General features: G+C 57.1%; 1 non-coding gene across 1 annotated transcript; it reads left to right on the forward strand.

Annotated features, from left to right (window-relative positions):
• The first annotated feature begins 15201 nt into the window (after window positions 1-15201).
• Window positions 15202-15295, forward strand: LOC141473566 (small nucleolar RNA SNORD35). Its single transcript, XR_012463578.1, has one exon. It is a non-coding gene; the product is annotated as a small nucleolar RNA SNORD35 (small nucleolar RNA).
• The last annotated feature ends 487 nt before the right edge of the window (window positions 15296-15782 follow it).

Raw genomic sequence — 15782 nt, forward strand, 5'->3', positions numbered from 1 at the left:
GTGGTGCCCAGTGACAGGACAAGGGGCAACGGGCACAAACTGGAACATGGGAAATTCAATCTGAACATGAGAAGGAAATTCTTTCCTGTGGGGGTGGCAGAGCCCTGGAAGAGGCTGCCCAGAGAGGTGGTGGAGTCTCCTTCTCTGGAGACATTCAAACCCACCTGGACACGTTCCTGTGCAACCTGCTCTGGGTGGACCTGCTCTGGCAGGGGGTTGGACTTGGGGGTTCTCCAGAGGTCCCTGCCCACCCCTGCCAGACTGGGACTCTGATCTTGTATGAAAAAGGACACCTGCTGATGTTGGCTGGGTATTTCCAAAATGAGCGCCCATCTTTCGCTGCAGGTCACCCAGCCTTCTCCTTCCATTGACCCTCTAACGTTAGGTCCTGTGGGCAGCGAGACCCACCAGCTCATCCCACACACCCCCAGAGCGGCAGCAGGAACAGAGAAGCCGGTGTCGTCTTCTCCATCACCAGGAACGGGGAGAAAGGCAGCCCCTGCCGACTTCAAATAATCCATAAAAGCACAAGGAGGGTCATGATGGGGGAGAAACACTGGTTCTGGCAGAAGAAATGACGGTGGGTTTAGGAGCCACAGCGTGGGAACCGAGTGGAGGGCTGGAAATGGTCAAAAATAAACCAATGATGTCCCTAAAGAGAGGTGGGGAGAAGGGAACCCGAGCGGTGATACGTGTGCGTCAGCGGAGTGGCTATCGGGCTGAGACACGAGATGAGGGCTGCAACGTCTGGCCTTAATTGAGAGCAGCGGTGTAATGAATCTCCTAGAAACACGACAAAAGAGAGGCGGCCACGAGGACACCGATACCAGGAAATCTGCCGAAAGAGGAAGGAGCCCGTGCCGGCAGCGCAGAGCATCCCCGCGTCGAGGAGAGCTTCAGATGAAATGGAGTTAGCAAATTAAATTCCTCAACAAATAATGAAATAGGCACGGGCTGATATATTCAAACCTGATGAGTTTGGTGCTAAATCTGCAGCAGCAGCTGCCCAGCCCGGGGTGGGGGGACGGGGGCCACCGGGCAGACCTCACATGGGGACAAGGCTGTAGGGGTGCTCGGTGTCCCCACAGGGCAGCTCAAAATTGGAAATACAACCTGGGTTTGGCCACCAGGAGCTGCTGGAGGGAAGAGCAATCCTACCAGCAACCCTGAGGAGCTGGGTTCTCCATCCCAGGAGAAGGAAATCCTCACGGACCATCTGGAGACGACGCAAGGACACGGTGCTGGAAGACTGTGGTCAAGGCAAACCTCCAACTGAGATGGCCTTGGAAGGACACGGGAGCCAGACCAGCTAAACAGAGGGGTGGGGTGGCCAAAAATGCTGCAGGCACCTTCAGGAGAAGAAAAGAGGTGCCAACTCTGGTGGGCAAATGCCACTTGGACAAGCGATTGACACAGGTACTCCAAACCAGCTGTAGCCCCATGGAGATCAGGGAACGTGGCAGAGAGCCCGTGGGACCAAGGGGTGGTCCTGGCCAAAGGGGGCCCTTGGAGCAGATGGGGCCCTTGAAGAGAAGATGGGTGAATTATTTTCATTTATCACTGATAGAATAGAATCATAGAACCATTTAGGTTGGAAAAGACCTTTAAGATCATCAAGCCCAACCCAGCACTGCTGAGTCCACCACTAAACCACGTCCCTCAGCACCACATCAACACATCTTTTAAATGATAGATCAATTCTGCCCCCAGAAAAACCAGCAGAGTCCCCTGGCAGCCCCTCCTTGGGCGGTGGGCTGCCTCCCACCGTCATGAAGCATGCCCCAGCAGGAGCAGCTTCTCCAGCCCATCCACCAGCCTGTGCCTGGCACAGAGAGGCTTGTTCCTCTTCTCTCTTATCTTCAAAAGCAGGTCCACCAGCATCCTGATGAGGGGGAATGGTTTTAAACTGAAAGAGAGGAGATGGAGATGAGATGTGGGGAAGAAATTGTTTGCTGTGAGGGTGGTGAGAGCCTGGCCCAGGTTGCCCAGAGAAGCTGTGGCTGCCCCATCCCTGGAGGGGTTCAAGGCCAGGTTGGAGGGGGCTTGGAGCAACCTGCTCTGATGGGAGGTGTCCCTGCCCAGAGTAGGGGGTTGGAACTTGATGATCTTTAAGGTCCCTTCCAACCCAAACCATTCTACGATTCTGTAATTCTATGATCCTGGTGGATCTCACTGACTTTAGGAGGCCTTTGGGCCTTCATCATAGTCTTCATCATGGATCTTCATCATGACCTCATCTCGAGGCTCTTCATCATGACCCTCCTGATGAAGGTGAAAGCCCCACGAGCACAGCACCATGATGTGCGACGTGCTCCTGGCCCCAGTAGCCCCAAAACGTGGGAGAAAAGCCCCAGGAGACCATCACCTGAATTCGACAGGTCTTCTCCTTCCGTCACGTTCACCGCTCACGCCTGAACGAGGGAAAAGCTCATCCGCGCCCAGCGTCACATCTCAGCCTTGAATTCCACCCAACGGTCTCCAACTCATTCAGGAGCCTCCATCACTTGCACCCCTGACACTTTTGGCTGGATATTTATATGTTTTATTGCGTCATGGGCAAAACAGTTTGGTCACGTGGGCTCTCTACTTAACGCCCTTCCGCCACCAGCGATGTTTTCTTGGTGAAAGGCAGGAATTGCACTCAATGGATTTAAACTGCCCGATAACGGCATTTTGACCTTTTCGGCCGCCGTTCTTTTTTCAAAACTCATGTTTAAGCTGCCCTTTGAGGAAAGACGTCGCAGCAGACGCCGGGGGAAGCATCCCCGTCCCGCCTCGCCGTTGCGGAGGAGGCCAACGCCACAAAGCCATAATTCACCCAAAAACACCCGCAGCGCCTTTCGGGTGGAAGCCGTGTGACGGTGACTCCAGCAGGAGTGTATTTTTCAAGATAAAAAAGCATCTTACCCTTGCATCGCCACAAGAAAGCGTGCTTTTAATAATTTATTAAATAATTCTTAGTCTTTTAAAATGTATTTTGGTGCGTTGTTCCCCCCAGAGAAGAGGGAAGAGCAAAACCCTCGCAGACCAAGGACACGGGGTGGGAGGGGGGAGGGGGGGCTGAGTCCCTCTGGACGATGAAATGCCCAGTTTTTCACCCAATGCTGTTATGAGTCCTCCTGGTTTAACGCCGCTTGCACTGGTTCCCATGACTTCTCGCTATTTCACATCGTTAACGGAAGGGGAGGAAGCTTTACCTGGGCAGAAGCATCACTTGAAATCTGGCCGTTTCTCTGGAGCGGTGCCGGTGAGCAATCGCCCTTTGGCGCATCTTCTCATTTATATTATTCAACCTTCAGGTGAAGTTCCCCCCCCGGGACGAGCACCGAATAAGAAACGAACACCCGCGTTCAAATTCTTCTTGGAGTTGGACCTTATCCCCCGTTCTCTTGCTGCCGGATCCCGCAGCCCCTGCCGGGATGACAAGGCGGAAGCCAGAACCCTGCTCAGCAGAAATCACGGCTGAGGACTCGTGCCGATTTGGGCTCCAGGCTCCACACAAATACCGGGAGGATGCAGAAGAGGGAGCTCGCACATTTGCAAATCGGGAGTAATTGCAGGAATCCAGCAGAGCTCTCCTGGCACAAGATGTCCAACCGGCTCCCGTCCCTTCCTGGAGATTCTTCCCCAAACCTGAGGGATTCCCACCGCCCCTCGAAAGGATGGGGGCTGGGGTGGCTTGGAGCAGCGGGGTCTCACCAGCACCTCCGGCTCTGTGGATCGTAAATAGAGTCATAGAATCATGGAATCAAAGAATGGTGGAGGCTGGAAGGGACCTTCCAGACCCTGGAGTCCAACCATGGACCCATCACTGCCAAACCCACCACTGACCCATGTCCCTCAGCACCACCGCTGCCCGGCTTTGAAATCCCTCCAGGGATGGCGACTCCACCACTGCCCTGGGCAGCCTCTGCCAAGGCTTGACAACCCTTTCCAGGAAGAAATTGTTCCCAATCTCCATCCTAAACCTCCCCTGGCGCAACTTGAGGCCGTTTCCTCTTGTCCTATCTTGTCACCTCAGCGTTATGGCCAACGTGCCCATCTCAAAAAGTCTTTGAAACGCAGCCTCGATAAATTAATTCTATGATTTGGGTCTGACGCGGGGAGTGGGAGAAAAAGAGAAATAAGTCCCTGGCCTGGTTTGGCAGAAGTTCAGGTCCCCGAGGCAGACGAGACAGTGCTTCACCAGGGGTTTGTGGCTCTTTATTTCTCCCAATTTGGGTTTTTAGCGCGTTTCCATGCGGGGCAGGGAAAGGAGAGCCGGGGAAAGCACTGGGGCTGAGGTTAATAATTCAGCATCCTCCTGAAGGGGGGGGAGAGGGGGGAGGAGGATCATCCCAGCGCTGCTGCTGACAGACACTGACCTTCAGAGACACGGATGCAGAGGAGGAGGAGTTGGCCAAGTACATCCTGAAGCAGAGGCAGTAACGCAACGATGCCTCCCGCCAGCGTTTCTCCAGCCCGCTTGCCCGTGGCAATGGCAGGGGGCTCTCATCATCCCCCCCCCCATCCCCTGACAGACAAACCCCGGTGATTCCAGAGCCTGAAGCCCCCGTTTTGGCCACGGACCCTCCTCAGGCAGAGACGTCGGGCAGAGGGGACGGGAAAAGGGGACTCCGTGTCGGTGCGGAGCCTCCCACGATTTATCACGGACAGGGACGATGCCGGTGGGAGATTTTGGCCACGAGAGCACCTTGGTGGGGGGTGACGGGGGGGGGACACACACGTGAGGACCAACGTGTGTGATGCTTAAAGACGGAGCTGGAGAAGTTGCTCAAGCTCCTCTGAGACAGCGACAGCGCGTCTCCGTTGCCTCGGCGGCAATCACAGCCATCTGCTCCGTCCTCCCAGGTTATTAAATCACACCCGCTGCCAAAGGAAATATCTTTCATTACTCCGCAGTTTATTACTCTGATTTGTTGGGGTTTTTTCTTTTTTTTTTTTTTTTTTTAACCTTTCAGTGGTGGTTTATATTTCTATGCTGGTTCATGCTCTGTCTTTAAAGCCTGATAAAACATCAGTGCGTGCACCAGAACAGTACGTTAACTGACCCTCTGGCTGATAAAACACCTCCCTCATTAGTCATGGGCCACCAACATCAGAGGGATGTGGACCTGTTGGAGCGGGGCCAGAGGAGGCCACGGAGATGCTGGGAGGGCTGGAGCCCCTCTGCTGTGAGGACAGGCTGAGAGAGTTGGGGGGTTCAGCCTGGAGAAGAGAAGGCTCCAGGGAGACCTTGGAGCCCCTTCCAGTCCCTCAAGGAAGGGGCTCCAGGAAAGCTGGGGAGGGACTCTGGATGAGGGAGGGGAGCCATAGGAGGAGGGGGAAGGGTTTGACACTGAAAGAGGGGAGATGGAGATGAGATGTGGGGAAGAGATGGATGGATGAGGAGATGGATGGATGGATGGACGGACGGATGGGGAGATGGATGGATGGATGGAGAGATGGAGAGATGGATGGATGGATTGAGACCCTGGCCCAGGTTGCCCAGAGAAGCTGTGGCTGCCCCATCCCTGGAGGGGTTCAAGGCCAGGTTGGAGGGGGCTTGGAGCAGCCTGGTCTGGTGGGAGGTGTCCCTGCCCAGGGCAGGGGGTGGGACTGGGGGGGCTGTAAGGTCCCTTCCCACCCAAACCCTTCTGTGATGATTCTATGATTCTCAGAATCGTGGGAAGAGCTACAGGGACAAACATCCCCCATCCCGGGAGGGGTTTGGTCACTCTGCCTCCGACGCTGCGGTTTCTGTGAACTTTGGGCAGGAGGGAAAAAAAAAACAAACCAGCAGTCTTGGCACGGCTCTGAAATGTGGGGGCACCCGTCCCCAGGGGGGGAGGGGGTGGGCAGGGGAAGGCAGCGCAGGAAGAAGGAACCCCAGCTCCCACAGACCGGTTTTTCCCTGAAAAAGCCCCGAATCTCATCAGGCCTGGGCACGGCAGCTTGCCGTCTGCCACGGGAAGGGCTTAGGGAAGGGATTAAGAGGGAAGGCTTCTTTGAAACACAAGCTGATCCCCGCGGAGCTGCTGATGGACGAGGGCTGGGCAGGAACGCTGCAGGGAGCAGGAGCCCCCAGCAGGGCTCAGGGAGGGGTCAGGGCACCCCACATCCCAGACGCCCCTTCTTCTCTGATAAAAGTTATTACCTGGTTGTTAAAACCAGGTTTGTTGGGATAATTCACAAGATCGGCGCATTAGCCCCATAAATCTTCTTAGGGAAAGCGCAGGAGGGAAGGAGAAGGACTAATTTCTCCAGGGAACAAAGGCTCTGGTTAATCTCCCAAGGAGAAAATAATTAAGGCATTAAAGTGTGGGAGGGGACGGAGGGTCCCGAGCAGCCTGTGGACCACTGCTGGTCCTGGGGCTTTGGGCACCAGCTCCACATCCACGCAGGTGGAGAGAAAATGCCCACAAAGGGGTGGCAGCCCAGGAGAGGGGGAGAGGCAGGACCCCCGGAGGGTCCCCTGGACGTGGCCCTGGATCCAGCCAGGAAAGGGAATCACAGCCCCAGGGAGACACCTTGAAACATCTCATCTCACCCTCGGACTTCTACGGATGCTGCTGGCCAGTCCCACCACCACGGGACCCCCTGGTGATCCCAGTTCCACAGGTGTCCTGCCCCCAGAGGGGGTCTCCTGGGGCCCTGATACCTCCAGAGCAGCCCCACTGAGGGTCTGAGGTGGGTCCCCTGGGAAGAGGATGCTCTCAGATGCAAGAAGGGGAACATGGAGGATGAGGAGGGGTTCCTTCATCAATAATATCATAGAATCATAGAATCATCCAGGTTGGAAGAGACCCTTGGGATCATCGAGTCCAACCATCTACCCTACTCTACAAAGTTCTCCCCTACACCATATCCCCCAACACCACATCTAAACGGTTCTTAAACACATCCAGGGATGGAGACTCAACCCCCTCCCTGGGCAGCCTCTTCCAATGCCCGACCACTCATTCTGTGAAAAATTCTTTCCTAATGTTCAGTCTAAACCTACCCTGTTGGAGCTTGAAGCCGTTCCCTCTCGTTCTGTCATTACCTACCTGTGCCAAGAGACCAGCACCAACCTCTCTACAGTGTCCTTTCAAGTAGTTGTAGAGAGTGATGAGGTCTCCCCTCAGCCTCCTCTTCCTCATACTAAACAGTCCCAGCTCCCTCAATCGCTCTTCGTAAGATTTATTCTCCAGCCCCACGGCACAGATTCCTCCCTACCCAAGGCCCGGTTCAGGGCACTGCTTTGCCCCGTCCTGTGTCCCCTGGCTCTCGCCCCCACAACTCACCCCTTTTCCCACCCGTCTGGGGTGACCCTCCCGTGCCCGGCGCCGTGAAACGGCCCGTGGGTGGCAAAGTGCTGAAAAATACCTTTTCTGATTGAAATGCCTGACTTCTGATTCGCCTGCAAACCGAGGGGAGGGGGGAGCAGATCCCAGTTTGCTCCTTACACCAGCTTTCACTGGGGAACCAGTAAGGACCAGCTTGGAGCGGGCTTGGAACAACCTGCTGTGGTGGGAGGTGTCCCTGGATGGGACTGGGGGGGCTTTAAGGTCCCTTCCCACCCAAACCGTTCCATGATTCTCTGACCTCCCACCCACCTGGGGCATCTCCTGCACCATCAGAAGGTCAGGTCCCACGTCCTCTTCTTCTGCTGCCGCTGCTGGAGCACGGTGCTCTCTGTTTTCCCACGGCAACGTGTGACTGTCCCCGTGGCTCCGGGTGAGGTGGTTCATCGGGCAGCGACGGGTTGTCATCAAGCACCGAGGACCTGGTGAAGTTGACGGTAATTGCATGGAAAAAAAAGCTTGAACTTTGAGGCTTGTTCAAATAGTCCGAGCCTAAAGCCCAGCGGAAGGCTCAAACCTAGAACCGTGGAATCACAGGACGGTTTGGGTGGGAAGGGATCACTGAGTTCCCCTCCCCTGCCCTGGGCAGGGACATCTCCCACCACAGCAGGTTGCTCCAAGCCCCATAAACCCGGTGGGCTCCAGCCCATCCCCAAGGGCCCGGGGCTCCCACACAGCCCTCAGCGGGCGGAGATGGACGGAATCCTTGTGGCCCTACTGCAAACCATCAATTTTCCCATTCTTGGCCGTTTTCTACCTGCCTTGACCTCAGACAGACTCCAAGCCCTCCCTCAACTAACCGTTACCCTCTGAGATTCCCAAACCCCGCAGATTTAAAAGTTAATTTGGGGCGTCACTCGCCGCACGACGCGCTGCAGCCCCACGGGGAGAAGGCACAAGGCGTTCCTCAGGGGATTCACAGGCCACAGAGAGCAACCCAGCGGTCAGGAAAACAGGATTATATATTATTTATACACCACCACGGCCCAGCCGAGGCTCCAGACTCTGCACTGGAGAGGTCTCCTAAGGACCTGGGTGGAGAAAGCACCGGGGCTCTCCTCTGGGAAGAGCCTTCCCAGGTCAAACCAGGGCCTTCCCCCGCCTTCACGTGAGAGCATCCAGAAGAAGCCCTTGGAGGAGAGAGCCCTTCTCTCCAACAGAGATATCGGTGTAACAATTAACGTCAATTAATGCACCAGCAATGCTGCTCCCACAGCCATGGGGGTCCCCATCCTGGCTGTGGCTGCTCGACGGTTTTGTGTCTCAGGGTGTTGTCCCAAAGCGGGGCTGTTTCCCCGCTCTGCAGACCCCAAAATACACACCCCGAGCAGAGGGGTTCTCTATTGATGGCATTTCTGCAGAGGTGGGTGCTGCGGGGAGACCCACAAAGCCATCGCCCCCCCAGCCCAACCTGGGCCAGGCTCTCACCACCCTCACAGCAAAGAACTTCTTCCCCACATCTCATCTCCATCTCCCCTCTTTCAGTGTCAAACCCTTCCCCCTCCTCCTAGGGCTCCCCTCCCTCACCAAGAGTACCTCCCCATCTCTCCTGGAGCCCCTTTAGGGACTGGAAGGGGCTCTGAGGTCTCCCAGGAGCCTTCTCTTCTCCAGGCTGAACCCCCCAACTCTCTCAGCCTGTCCTCACAGCAGAGGGGCTCCAGCCCCCCCAGCATCTCCGCGGCCTCCTCTGGACCCGCTCCAACAGCTCCGTGTCCTTCTGCTGTTGGTGGCCCCAGAGCTGGAGGCAGCACTGGGAGGGGGGGTGTCTCCCCAGAGCAGAGCAGAGGGGCAAAATCCGCCCCCCCCCCCCTTACCCTGCTGGCCACGCTGCTGGGGATGCAGCCCAGGGTGTGGGGGGCTTTCTGGGCTGCCAGTGAGACCCTGGCCCAGGTTGCCCCGAGAAGCTGTGGCTGCCCCATCCCTGGAGGGGTTCAAGGCCAGGTTGGAGGGGGCTTGGAGCAACTGCTCTGGTGGGAGGTGTCCCACCAGGATGGTGGGACATCAGACTGGATGGGCTTTTAAGGTCCCTTCCCACGCAAACCCTTCCATGATTCTATGATTAAGCTGCCCAAACAGAGCACCTTCAGTAGATATTAGTAGTTATTATTAGAGGTTATTAGTAGAGGTTATTAGAGGATATTAGTAGTTATTATTAGAGGTTATTAAAACCCCTCAGTGCAAGCAGCTCCATAACCTCTCCTCACCAGCTCACGCAGCAGGTCGTAACACAAGAGCACATTGTTCTCATTTCTTCCTGTACCGTTTCAAAGTTCTCCAGAACTTCCTCTCCAGCCAACAGAAGGAACCTGCTCCTGGTCTCTCCTGGTTTTCTCAGCTCAGCCTCTGCAGCTGCCGAAGCTTCCTCCAGCTCCCTACGAAAGGTCAATGTGGATTTCACATATTTCCTTGGGACAAAGCCTGGATGGTATCTCGAAAACACCAGACAACGCCCAGAGGGCAACTCCCTCCCTGGCCAGACAATGTCTGCGCTTTTCCTCTGCGATTTCCTCCCCGGCCCCACACGATGTCCTCCGGGCGTTTCCTGCCGAGAGGCTTCTTCACCAGAAGAAACGCCGCCCCTGAACCAGACGCTGCAGCCGAACCAGGAGAACCCCCAGATCCAGGGCTCGGGGCACCGGTGACTCCAGGAGACACCTCACTCCCATCAGGGGGGCACCTCCCGAGGGAAAAGCCTTCTCTTCACCCTCCAGCAGCCCACCGCTACCCACCTCCCCTCATGAAGCCGCAGCGTTGAGCTCCTGGTGGTTAATCGGGGGTTAATCAGGGATTCCCGATCCAGCCATCGCCCCAAATTCCCTTTTTTTTTTACTTCATTCTGCATCACCGGGACGGAGCTTGGAGGTGGGACACCCCCACCCGCGCCCCTCCTTCTGGCTGGGGTCCATCCCTGGCTCTTCTCCAGCCGCTGAACCCAACGAGGAGACTCTCCAGCGGCCAAACACCCGCGGGATTCGCCCACCTGAAAGAGAGAGAGAGAGACCCCTCTCCCTTTTTATTCCCTCACTCTTCACAATTATTTACGAGTTAAAGGCAGCTGATGACTCGGTTCCACCTTTAGCGTCAAACAGATGAGTAAAGACATGCTGTTTTCTGTATTTACTCACCAGCTCATGGATAATTTGTGGAGAAGAATGGTGATTTTCAAAAGAACTTCGTTACAAATCTCCATTTCGCGCCGCTTTCCTCCCCCCGGGACTTCAAAAGGGCTTTGAAGACGATAAATATAAAAATCCTCGAGGCCTCCCTATCCGAGATGATGGTGACCGGAGCGAGTGCCCGTCGTGCACCGAGACACAAAAAAGATCAATGTCCCCAGTGACAAAAATTTGAAGAAATTCCTTGAGTCCATGGCACGGGACCCCTCCCCACCACCACGTCCTGGGGCAGAGCCAAAGCCCTCGGCTGCCTCCACGTCCCTCTTCACTGAATTTCACTGAATTTTTTAGAGTTGGAAGGGACCATAGAGATCATCTAGTCCCACTCCCCTGCTAAAGCAGGGTTGCCCAGAGCATGTCAGAGCGTGTTACTCAGGGCTGCATCCAGGCGGGTCTTGAAAATCTCCAAAGAAGGGGACTCCACGACCTCCCTGGGCAGCCTGTTCCAGGGCTCTGCCACCCTCACCGGAAAGAAGTTTTTTCTCATATTTGAGTGGAACTTCCTATGTTCCAGCTTGTGCCCGTTGCCCCTCGTCCTCTCACTGGCAACCACTGAAAAGAGTCCGGCTCCCTCCTCCTTCAACCCACCCTTCAGATACTTATAAGCATTAATAAGGTCTCCCCTCAGCCTTCTCTTCTCCAGGCTAAAGAGTCCCAGCTCTCTCAGCCTTTCTTCATAAGGGAGATGCTCCAATCCTTGAATCATCCTCGTTGCCCTTCGCTGGACTCTTTCCAGTAGTTCCCTGTCCTTCTTGAATTGGGGAGCCCAGAACTGGATGCAGTATTCCAGTTGTGGCCTCACCAGTGCAGAGTAGAGGGGGAGAATGACTTCCCTCGACCTACTGGCCACGCTCTTCCCTAGGCAGCCCAGGATTCCCTTGGCCTTCCTGGCCACGAGAGCACACTGCTTGCTCATTGTCATTTTGCTGTCTACCAGGACCCCCGGATCTTTCTCTTCAGAACTTGTCTCCAGCAGGTCCACACCTAACCTGTATTGGTGCCTGACATTCTTCTTCCCCAGGTGCAGGACCCTACACTTTTCCCTGTTGAACCTCATGAGGTTCTTCCTTGCCCAGCTCTCCAGCCTGTCCAGGTCTCGCTGGATGGCAGCACGGCCCTCCGGGGTGTCAGCCACCCCTCCCAGTTTGGTATCATCAGCAAACTTGCTGAGGGTACCCTCGGTCCCCTCATCCAGGTCACTGATGAATATGTTGAACAGGGCTGGACCGAGTATTGACCCCTGGGGGACACCACTGGTTACAGGCCTCCATCTTGAACCTGCTCCATTAATCATTACCCTTTGGGTCCTGTCACGCGGCCAGTTCTCAATCCACCTCACTGTCCCCTCATCCAGCCCACGCTTCCTTAGTTTCCCAATGAGGATGTTATGGGAGACAGTGTCAAAAGCCTTGCTGAAGTCAAGGTAGATGACACCTGCTGCCCTCCCCTCATCCAACCAACCAGTTACAGCATCGTAGAAAGCTATCAGATTAGTCAAGCATGATTCACCCTTGGTAAACCCATGTTGCCCACTTCCAGTAACCCCCCCCTCTTCAACTTGTTTGGAGATGACATCTAGAATGAGTCTCTCCATTACCTTCCCAGGGATGGAGGTGAGACTGACTGGTCTGTAGTTCCCAGGGTCCTCCTTCTTGCCCTTTTTGAAGACTGGAGTGATGTTGGCCTTCCAAGGATCAATAACCCTTTCCATGGAGAAATTGTTCCCAAGCTCCATCCTCAACCTCCCCTGGGGCAACTTGAGGCCGTTTCTTCTTGTCCCATGGCCTGTTCCTTGGGAGAAGAGACCGACCCCCCCTGGCTACACCCTCCTTTCAGGGGGTTGAAAGGGAAAAAAAAAAGAAAAAAAAAAGAGATTTCCTGCCTTTTCTGAGGTGAACTGCTGCGGGTGACGCACCCCTCGGGGGGGCCACAGTCACTGAAAATGCAAATAATTTAGGTCCAGCCCCAGCAGTATCGGGAACGGGCTCTGGGAGGGGGGCTGGAAGGAGACGACCTTTAAGGTCCCATCCCAGCCAAACCGTTCTCCGATTCCATGACTCTCGGAGCTGGTTCCGAGCTCCCGCCCCCCTCCCAACCCTTACGGAGCTCAGGGAAACCCAGCCCCCCCCCCCCCCCAGGGCAGCTCCCAGGATTTCACTTGACGGAAAAAAAAACCCAGTCCCCCACCAACCCAGGTACTGGGACCCTTTGGTGACCCCCAACCCCTCCCCATGCCACCCTTCAGCCTTTTTGGGGACACCAAACCCACCCCAGAGCCCCAAAAATGGGTGCTGTGACCTTTTGGCAACACCCAAACTCCCCCAGGGTCTCCCTGGCCCTTTAAGGAACACCAAAAACCCCCAAGTCCCCATCAAACTGGGCACTGAGACCCTCCAGTGGCCCCCCAAACCCTCTCTGGGACCTCCACGGGGCCCTTTTAGGACCCCAAACCCTCCTGAGGCTCCACAAAATGAGTGCTGCGACCCTTTTGGGGACCCACAACCCCCTAGGGCCTCCCTGGCCCTTTTAGGACCCCAAAAACCCCCAAGTTCCCCCCCCCAAACTTGGTGCTGGGACCCTTTGGTGACCCCCAAAACCCCTCTGGGTCCCTCTGCAGCATTTCTGGGGAGCACAAACCCCCCCCCAGACCCCTCAAAAATGGGTGCTGCAACCCTTTGGTGATCCCCAAACACATCCTGGGACCTCCACAGCACTTTTGGGACCCCAAACCCCCACACAGAGCCCCCCAGAACATAGGCTGGCACCCTTCGGTGACCCCCAAAGCCACTCATGGTCTCTCTGGTCCTTTTGGGGACTCCCAAAATCCCCAAGTCCCCCCCCAATTCCCTCCACGCTTGGTGCTGGGACCCTTTGGTGAGCCCCAAAACTCCTCTGGATCCCTCTGCAGCCCTTTTGGGGACCGCAACCCAACCCAAACCCCCCCAAAAATGGGTGCTGCGACCCTTTGGTGACCCCCAACCCGCCCTGGGACCTCCACGGCCCTTTTGAGACCCCAAACCCCCACCCAGAGCCCCCCAAAATAATGCGCTGGCACCCTTTGGTGACCCCCAAAGCCACTCTCCATCTCCCTGACCCTTTAAGGGACCCCAAAAACCCCCAAGTCCCCCCCCCCAAAACTGGGTGACCCCCAAAGCCCCCGTGAGGCGGGACACACACATCTCCTCCACCCCCCCCCGGGCGTACCCCTCTCCCCTCCGCCCGGCGGCGGAAAGTGACGTCACTTCCGTCGCGCTCGCCCCGCCCCTGGAATAAGGGGCGCCACGCGCGGCCCCGCCGCCTCTTTTCCGCCGCGCGCTCCAAGATGGCGGACACGCAGGTGGGTGTCGCGGCCCCAGCGGGCCCGGAGCGGGCCCGGAGCAGGCCCGGACCGCCGGGAACGGGCCCCGGGTCGCCGGGAGCAGGCACGGGTATTCGGGAGAGGGCCCCAGCCCAGGCCCCAGATCGCCGGGGGCGGATCTCAGGTCGCCAGGAGCAGGCCTCGGGTCGCCGGGATCAGGCCCCGGAGCAGGCCCCTGGTCGCAGGGACCGATCCCCGGACCAGGCCCCGGGTCGCCGGGAGCAGGCACGGGTATTCGGGAGAGGGCCCGGAGCGGGCCCCGGGTCGCCGGGATCAGGGCCCGGAGCAGGCCCCGGGTCGCCGGGATCGGGCCCCCAGTCGGAGGGACCCATCCCCGGATCAGGCCCTCAGTCGTCGGGATCAGGGCCCGGATCACGTCCCCGGTCGCAGGGAACCCCTGCCCCGCGAGGGCTGAGAGACGGTGGGGGGTGGCGGGGGCCATTCTTTGTGAGGTACCGTGGGGCTGGCGGTGATTCTCCCCTCTCTCTCTCCCCACACCTCAGACCGAGCGGGCCTACCAGAAGCAGCCCACCATCTTCCAGAACAAGAAGCGGGTGCTGCTGGGCGAGGGTGGGAAGGAGAAGCTTCCCCGCTACTACAAAAACATCGGCCTGGGCTTCAAGACGCCCAAGGAGGTAAGGTAGGGCAGGGCTGATCACCTTCCGAGTTGGGCATCTGCACTCCCCACACCCCAAAAGGAGAGACACGGAGCTGTTGGATGGGGCCAGAGGCGGCCACGGAGATGCTATGGGGGCTGGAGCCCCCTCTGCTAGGAGGACAGGCTGAGAGAGTTGGGGGGGTTCAGCCTGGAGAAGAGAAGGCTCTGGGGAGACCTTAGAGCCCCTTCCAGTCCTTCAAGGGGCTCCAGGAAACCTGGGGAGGGACCCTTGATGAGGGAGGGGAGCCCTAGGAGGAGGGGGAAGGGTTTGACACTGAAAGAGGGGAGATGGAGATGAGATGTGGGGCAGAACTTCTTTGCTGTGAGGGTGGTGAGAGCCTGGCCCAGGTTGCCCAGAGAAGCTGTGGTTGCCCCATCCCTGGAGGGGTTCAAGGCCAGGTTGGAGGGGGCTTGGAGCAACCTGGTCTGGTGGGAGGTGTCCCTGGATGGCCTTAAAGGTCCCTTCCCACCCAAAATCCTTCTCTGACCCTATGAATCGTTTCTCTTTGCAGGCGATCGAGGGCACCTACATCGACAAGAAGTGTCCCTTCACTGGTAACGTCTCCATCCGAGGCCGAATCCTGTCAGGTGAGTGGTGAGGGGTCGTTAAGGAGCGATCCTGGGTGAGCAGGAAAACCCCCCCCACGCTGCGAGTGTCCCTCTGGAGCTGCTGTGTCCTGGGGCTGCACATGATGCCATTCTCTCACGATGGTCTTCCGAGCCCCGCGGTGAAGGGGCTCTGAGGACGACGCCGTAACGGCTTTGCTGATGCCCGGCCCCAGGACCGCGGCCGGCCGGCGGTTGCCTTCCAGATGTGCCGCCGTGGGGCAGATGTTGGCGTAACGCGGCGGGGGAGGCTGCGGGGAGCGGGGGTTCTGGGAAAGGTGTCTCAGAGTGTGCTTAGAAGCCTTCAAAAAGACCAGAGAAATCATTCTTTTTATAGTAAAAGTTTTAGTATTGTCCCCTGGCCATGAGAATGTTGCTCCGTCCTGGGAGAATGGGGATCCCCGAGCTCTGTCGTGGTAGAAGTGGGGTCCCCGAGCTCCAAACTGGGAGAAGTGGGATCCCCGAGCTCCATCCTGGGAGAATGGGGATCCCTGAGCTCCGTCCTGGTAGAAGTGGGGTCCCCAAGTTCCATCCTGGTAGAAGTGGGGTCCCCCAGCACCCCAAAGGGGGTGTGAGGATTTATTACTGGGGGCTGGAACTCCCTGATCGTTAAGGTCCCTCCCAACCCCAACCATTCCGTGATTATTAAGTTAATTTTA

The sequence above is a fragment of the Numenius arquata genome, chromosome 1, assembly GCF_964106895.1.
Source record: "Numenius arquata chromosome 1, bNumArq3.hap1.1, whole genome shotgun sequence".
Lineage (NCBI taxonomy): Eukaryota > Metazoa > Chordata > Aves > Charadriiformes > Scolopacidae > Numenius > Numenius arquata.